Below are 8898 nucleotides of genomic sequence, written 5' to 3' on the forward strand. Positions count from 1 at the left end.
AACCAAATAAGGCACAGCAAAGGGCTGTTTACCAAGAACGTATCTGCAAGCCTTTAAAACGTCTCCTAAAACGCTGTTTGGTTGCAAAAGAAAACTACAGAGAGAATAACAGCTACAGAACATGTGGAAACACCTGGTCACTGTAACTGGAAAAGGATTTGTTATGATCCCCCAGCAAGTCACCTCTGCAGTTTGTAACTGTGTGAGGAATTATGTGACTGTGTATGTAGAAAAACCTAAAGATTCCACAAAAAATGTTAGAACTTACAAATGAATTCAGCAAAGTTGCAGGATACAAAGTCAACATATAAATATCATCAGTTGTGTTTCTGTGCACTAGTAACTACCAATCAGAAAAAGAAGTTAATAAAGCATTTCCATTTATAATAGCATCAAAAAGAATAAAGTACTTGGAAATAAATTTAACCAAGGAAGTGAAAGACTTGTACACTGAAAACTACACAACAGTGCTGAAAGAAAATTAAAGAAGATACCAATAAATGGAAAAGTAGCCCATGTTCATAAATTGGAAGACTTAACACTGCTAAGATGTCAGTACTACCCAAAGTGATCTACAAAGTCAATGCAGCACTTATCAAAATCTCAAAAAAATTTTTTCAGAAACAGTAAAATAAATCCTAAAATTCATGTGAAATCTCAAGGGACTCTGAATCATCAAAACGATCTTGAAAAAGCACAGAGTTGGCAGTCCCACCCCTCCTGATTTCAAAACTTACCTCAAAGCTATAAAATCAAAACATTATTAACATTAAAAAGATAATAAAGAAATACTATGAACAACTTCAGGCCCACAAATTTGATAACTCATATTGAATAGACCACCTCCTTGAAAGACACAATTTGCCAAACTCACCCAGGAAGAAACAGAAAATATGAAAAGGTAATGCCTATGAAAGAATTTTAATCAATAATTAATAACCTTCCAAAACAGAAAGCACCAGGCCCAAATGGGTTCACTGGTGAATTCTAGTAAACATTTAAGGAAGAAATTATACCAACTGTCTGTTATCTTTTTCAGAGCATAGAAGCAGAGGGAATACTTCCTAACTCATTCTGCAAGACCAGCATTACCCTAATACCAAAGCCAGAGAAAGATATTACAAGAAAACTATGCACCAAGATCTCCCATGAACACAGATGCAAAAATTCTCAACAAAATATTATAAAATTGAATAAGAAATGTGTAAAAAGAATTATACACCACAACCAGGTAGAATTTATCCAGGTATGGAAGGCTGGTTCAATATTCTAAAATCATTCAATGAGATTCATCACATAAATAGGCTAAAAAAGAAGAATCACATGGTCATATAAATAGATGCAGAAAAGGAATTTGACAAAATCCAATTACCATTCATGATAAAAACTCTTAGTAAACTAGGAATAGAGGGGAACTTCCTCAACTTGATAAAGAGTACCTACCAAAAAAACCACAGCTAATATCATACTTAATTGTGAGAAACTCAAAGTTTTCCCACTGAAACCAGGTAAACGGCAAGGAGGTCCCTTCTCACCACTTCGTTACAACATTATACTGGAAGCTTTAGCTAATGCAATAAGACAAGAGAATCCAGAAGAATTGACGGAAAAACTACGGACGCTAATAAGTGATTATAGCAAGATTGCAGGATACAAGGTTAAAAGAGAAAGGCAATTTCTTTCCACTGGCAATGAACAAGTGGAATTTGAAATTAAAAACACAATATTACTTCCATTAGCACTCAAACAAATGTAATACTTAGGTATAAATCTAACAAAATATGAACAAGAGCTATATGAGGAAAACTACGGAACTCTGATAAATGAAATCAAATGAGAACTAAATAAACTGAGAGATATTCTATGTTCATGGGTAGGAAGATTCAATATTGTCAAGATGTCAGTTCTTCACAACTCGATCTATAGATTCAAGGCAATTCCAATAAAAATCCCAGCAAGTTATTTTGTGAATATCAACAAACCGATTCTAAAGTTTACATGGAGAGGCTAATACCCCAGAGTCCGTAACACAATATTGAAGGAGTAGAATATTCAGAGGACTGGCAGCACTTGACTTTAAGACTTAGTATAAAACTATAGTAATAAAGACAGTGTGGTTTTGGCCAAAGCATAGAAAATAAATCAATGGAACAGAACAGAGAAACCAGAAATAGACCCACACAAATATGGTCAACAGATCTTTCACAAAGGAGCAAAGACAACTCAATAGAGCAAAGTTAGTCTTTTCAGCAAATGGTGCTGGAACAACTGGACATGCACATGCAAAAAAATTAATCTAGTCACAGAACTTACACCCTTCACAAAAATTAACTCAAAATGGATCACAGACCTACGTGTAAAACATCAAATTATAAAACTCCTAGAAGATAACACAGGCAAAAACCTAGATGAATTAGGTATGGTGATGACTTTTTAGATACAACACCAAAGGTATGACACATGAAAGAAATAACTGACAAGTGGGACTTCATTAAAAGTTAAAACTTCTGCTCTGTAGAAGACAATGTCAAGAGGATGAAGAGACAAGCCACAGACTAGGAGTAAACATTTGCAAAAGACACATCTGATAAAGGACCATTATCCAAAATACACAAAGAATTCTTAGAGCTCAACAGTAAGAAAACAAACAACCCAATGAAAAAATGAACAGAAGATCTGAAGAGACATCTCACCAAAGAAGATAAACGGATAGTCAATAAGCATATGAAAAGATGCTCCACATCATATGTCTTAAGGAAACAAAAATTAACACAACAGTGAGATACAACTACACACCTGTTAGAATGGCCAAAATCCAGAACATTGACAATACCAAATGCTGATGAGGATGTGGAGCAACAGGAACGCTCATTCATCGCTGGAGGGAATGCAGAATGGTACAGGCACTCTGGAAGACAGTTTGGTGGTTTCTTATAAAACGAAACACACTCTTACCATATGATCTAGCAATTGCATTTTTCGGTATGTATCCAAATGAGTTGAAACCTTATGTCCACACAAAAACACAGATGTTTTTAGCAGCTTTATTCATAACTGCCCAAACTTGGAAGCAACCAAGGTGTCCTTCAGTAGGTGAATGGATAAATAAACTGAGGTACATCCAGACCATGGGATATTATTCAGCACTAAAAAGAAATGAACTATCAGGGCATGAAAAGACATGGAGGAAACTTAAATGTATATTATTAAGTGAAAGAAGCCAGTGTGAAAAATCTACATACTGTTTGATTACAAGTATATGACATTCTAGAAATGGCAAAATTATCGAGACAATAAAAACTTCAGTGATTGACAGGGGTTGGGTGGTGGTGGTGGTGGTGGAGGATGACTAGGTGATGCTCAGAGGACTTTTAGGAGAGTGAAAAATACCACGTGTGATATCATAGAGATGGATACGTGTCCTTATACATTTGTCAAAACCTATAGAATGTACAACACCAAGAGTAAATCGCAATATAAACTATGGACTTTGGGTGATTATAATGTGCCAATGTAAGGTTCATCAATCATAAAAAATGTACCATCCTGGTGAGGAATGTTGATAATGAGTAAGGCTATTCATTTTGGGGGCAGGGTGTATATGGGAAGTATCTGTACCTTTCCTTCAACTTTGCTGTGCACCTGAAAGTACTTTTAAGAAATTAAAGTCTTAATAAAAAAAACCAAACAATGAAACAAGCAAAAAGCCCAATGTGGTACTGGTATAAAGATGATCATATATACCAATGGAATAGAAGGAGACGTCAGAGATAAACCCTCACATATATGGCTAAATGGTTTTTGTCAAGGGTGCCAAGACCCTTCAATGGGGAAAAACAATCGTTTCAAGAAATAATGCTGGGAAAACTGAGTATCCACATACCAAACAATGAAGTTAGACCTTTATCTTACATCATATGCTAAAATTAACTCAAAATGGATCTAAGACCTAAATGTAGGACCTAATACTATAAAACTCTGTAGTGTAAATGCCTGACATTAAGCTTTTTGATTATGATATAAATGTTTGACATTAAGCTTTTGATTGCTCAGGTATCCATTTCAAAGACATCCCTCTCAAATAAACATATTGCAACTGTATTGACATAGCATCTAACAAAACAACCAGATTAGGAACCAGGCCACCTCCACCTATGAAATTCTCCTTTTAGAAAGCCTTGGGTAACCTAGAAAACTGACTGCGTGAGAGACACCTCTTCTCCCTTCTCATGCCCTAATTCCTGCTGTTATGCTTTAAATTCACCAGTAGTAGTGAACTCATGAAACACTAGACATTCCACCCTAGGGCTCTAATGAGGCAGAGCCCCAGGTCCAGGCTCCCTTCCTCTGTCTCCGCCCACAACTTCACTGTGTGCTCCAAGGCTTGCTCTGTAACCTCCAGGACCTGTGAGTAATAAATCTTGTTCTTAAAAGTTCCCTGACGGTATGGTACTGGCACAAAAACAGAAAGATAGATCAATGGAACAGGATAGAAAGCCCAGAGATAAAGCCTCGCACATATGGTCACCTTATCTTTGACAAAGGAGGCAGGAATGTACAGTGGAGAAAGGACAGCCTATTCAATAAGTGGTGCTGGGAAAACTGGACAGCTACATGTAAAAGTATGAGATTAGATCACTCCCTAACACCATACACAAAAATAAGCTCAAAATGGATTAAGGACCTAAATGTAAGGCCAGAAACTATCAAACTCTTAGAGGAAAACATAGGCAGAACACTCTATGACATAAATCACAGCAACGTCCTTTTTGACCCACCTCCTAGAGAAATGGAAATAAAAACAAAAGTAAACAAATGGGACCTAATGAAACTTCAAAGCTTTTGCACAGCAAAGGAAACCATAAAGAAGACCAAAAGACAACCCTCAGAATGGGAGAATATATTTGCAAATGAAGCAACGGACAAAGGATTAATCTCCAAAATTTATAAGCAGCTCATGCAGCTTAATAACAAAAAAACAAACAACCCAATCCAAAAATGGGCAGAAGACCTAAATAGACATTTCTCCAAAGAAGATATACAGAGTGCCAACAAACACATGAAAGAATGCTCAACATCACTAATCATTAGAGAAATGCAAATCAAAACTACAATGAGATATCATATCACACCAGTCAGAATGGCCATCATCAAAAAATCTAGAAACAATAAATGCTGGAGAGGGTGTGGAGAAAAGGGAACCCTCTTACACTGTTGGTGGGAATGTAAATTGATACAGCCACTGTGGAGAACAGTATGGAGGTTCCTTAAAAAGCTACAAATAGAACTACCATATGACCCAGCAATCCCACTACTGGGCATATACCCTGAGAAAACCATAATTCAAAAAGAGTCATGTACCAAAATGTTCATTGCAGCTCTATTTACAATAGCCCAGAGATGGAAACAACCTAAGTGTCCATCATCGGATGAATGGATAAAGAAGATGTGGCACATATATACAATGGAATATTACTCAGCCATAAAAAGAGACGAAATTGAGCTATTGGTAATGAGGTGGATAGACCTAGAGTCTGTCATACAGAGTGAAGTAAGTCAGAAAGAGAGAGACAAATACCGTATGCTAACACATATATATGGAATTTAAAAAAAAATGTCATGAAAAATCTAGGGGTGAAACAGGAATAAAGACACAGACTTACTAGAGAATGGACTTGAGGCTATGGGGAGGGGGAAGGGTAAACGGTGACAAAGCGGTAAAGAGGCATGGACATATATACACTACCAAAAGTAAGGTAGTTAGCTAGTGGGAAGCAGCCGCATAGCACAGGGAGATCAGCTCGGTGCTTTGTGACCGCCTGGAGGGGTGGGATAGGCAGGGTGGGAGGGAGGGAGACGCAAGCGGGAAGAGATATGGGAATATATGTATATATATAACTGATTCATTTTGTTGTGAAGCTGAAACTAACATACCATTGTAAAGCAATTATACTCCAATAAAGATGTTAAAAAAAAAAAAAAAAAGTTCCCTGATGGTTTCTTGCTGAAGTGTGCCCTGTGATCGTAAGAACCGCAAGGGGTGGTCCAGCTACAACATGGGCCCCAGTGGGGGTGGGGTGGGGAATGTTTGTGGGGCTCACTATGAGTACATCTGGGCCCAGAAATTGTCTCAGATATTCCCAGCTAAGAATGTAACTATCGATAGGCTGGGACAACACAACATTCTTAGTAGAAGATACAGGAGAAAAGTTTCATGATACTAGATTTGGCAATGACTTTTTTGCATATGAGATTAAACACACAGGCAACAAAAGAAAAGACGATAAATTGAACTACATCAAAATGTAAAACTTCTGTGCATCAGAGGACATAGAGTAAAAGGCAACCCACAGAACTGTATAAAAATTTTCAAATCATGTATCTGATAAGGAGTAACTATCCGGAAAACATAAAGAACTTCTAGCATTCAATGACAACAAAAACATACAACCCAATTAAGAAATGGGCAAAGGACTTGACATTTGTCTAATGAAGATATACAAACGGCCAATAAGTACATGAAGTGATGCTCAACATAACTAATCATTAGGGAAATGTTTATCAAAACCACAATGAGATATTACTTTACACTTATTAGGATGACTACCATCAAAAAAGCAGAATACAACAAGTGTTAGAGAAGATGTGAAGAAATTGGACCATTCATGCACTGTCGGTGGGATTGTAAGATGGTACTGCTGCTATGGAAACAGTTTAGTAGTTTCTCCAAGGTTAAACATAGAACTACCAATCGACCAAACGGTTCCATTCCTAGGTATATGTATGAAAGAACTGAAAGCAGGGACCTGAAGAGATATTTGTATCCCTCTGTCCACAGCAGCATTATCTACCATAGCCAAATGTGGAAGCAACCCAAGTGTCCACTGACGGATGAATGGATAAATAAAATGTGGTTATATACACAATGGAGTATTTCTCAACCTGGAAAAGGAAGGACATTCTGACATCTACTACAACATGGTGGAACCTTGAAGACATTATGTTCCCTGAGCTAATCACAAAAGGGCAAGTGTTGCACGATTCCACTTATCTAGGCACTAGTCAAATTTATAGAAACAGAGAGAATGGTGGTTGCTAGGGGCTGCGGGGACGGGGGAATGGGGGAGTTATTGTTTAATAGGTATAGAGTTTTAGCTTCTAAGATGAAAAGAATTCTGCGGATGGATGGTGGTGATGATAGCATAACAATGTGGATGTACTTAATGCCCCTGAACTGTACACTTAAAAATCATTTTTGATGGTAAATTTTATGTTATGTGTATTTTAGTACAATTAAAAATATGTATTACTTAAATCTTCTTTTTCAGCAAATCTTCTCTGATACTCTGCTGGCAAGGGCACGGGGGCAGCCTTGATACTGCTGGGTTGGGTAGATTCCTCACTCAGCCTCCATTGACACTGGTGGGTGGGGGTAGGAAGAGGGGCACCTTACTTAGGGTTCACCACTAGGTGACACCCCCATGGCTCTTTGGGATAGGATCACCACATTACTGCTCCCCCATGTAGCCTATACTGACACTGGGGAGGCTGGGAAGGGTGCTCATTTCTGCTGAGAGATGATGAAAGGCTCAGCCTCCCACTTGGCTGTCTCTGGCACTATCCTGGGGAAGGGGAGGGGTGTCTTGTTTATAGCCAGGTAATGGTGGAAGTCTAGGTTCCTACATGGCCTTTGTTTATGGAGGTGGGGGCCATAGATTTTCCTGTGGTGTTTGGGTAGAGTGGGTCAGTTATTGTCTGAAAGTCTTCCTCGATCTATGGCTGAGAAAATAGGGTTTTCTTGGTTTTGTTTTTATTTTTTTGTCTGTGCTTAATAGTATTTTTGGGTTATAGGCTTCTTAAGCACCCAGTTCAGGATATTTGAAGAAAAACAAACAAACAAACAAACAAACAAAAACCTCAGGAAACTCACCACCAGGTCATTCTTTGGATGCCAAGGTCCCTAGCTCTTCTGCCTCCTCTGCACCTTGCAGTTTCCTTATATTTATCCAAAGTTTTAGCTGTAATTAGTGGTAGGAATAGGGAGAAATGTATCTACCTTATCTTGTCCAAAATTGCAAAGTAGAATGTTTTCTTGACTGAAATGAGACCTAAACCCTTGGATAATGGTTGGTATCATTAGAAGGACAGTAATGTGGCCAGTAACAGACATATTCTCAGAAATACTTTATTCCTTCTCAATACCCAGATCAGATTAGTGGAGAAGTGGATTAGGAATCCAAGTCTTTAACACCATAAAACTGGGAGTGAGGAGAGGAAACTTTGGGTTCACTGCTTGCTTTACATAAGGCTCTTAGTACAATTCTTGTAGAGGATCAGGTAGATCTTAAATAAGGGAAGGCAATAATAGACTTGAGATGCTGGGAATATTCCTGGACCAAGCTTTATTCCTGCTGGTTTAATTCCTAGTCTGGCTCCATCATCCAACAATATGGGTGGCTAATGCAAAAGGATATAACCTGCTAGATGTGATGGGAGTTGATTGGGAAAACGGTGCCATGTCTGGGGGATGATGTCAAGAACATAGTGCCATTATGATCATCGTCCACAAAGCTCTGTGGTCTGCAGCTTCTCCTGAATATAGTTCCCACAATCTTGACCACCTCCTTTGGGACCATGTCATCATCAGCTCAGCTTACAATAATTTATAGATGCCAAAAAGGGATTTTATACCCATTTCCAGACTCAGTATATTTGCTGGGAGTACTACTAGGTTGTAGTGGTTTTGGGGTATTTAAATGTAGCTGACAGATCGATAATTTTTGCTTTATTGAACTTTACCCTAATATATAGTTGATACTTTCAGGCAGCATGTAGAGAATGCAGATATTATTACGTAACCATTTCAGGACACTTTAATTACATCTCTTTAATTTGGGG

This window comes from Lagenorhynchus albirostris, chromosome 9 (assembly GCF_949774975.1).
Source record: "Lagenorhynchus albirostris chromosome 9, mLagAlb1.1, whole genome shotgun sequence".
NCBI classification, from domain to species: domain Eukaryota; kingdom Metazoa; phylum Chordata; class Mammalia; order Artiodactyla; family Delphinidae; genus Lagenorhynchus; species Lagenorhynchus albirostris.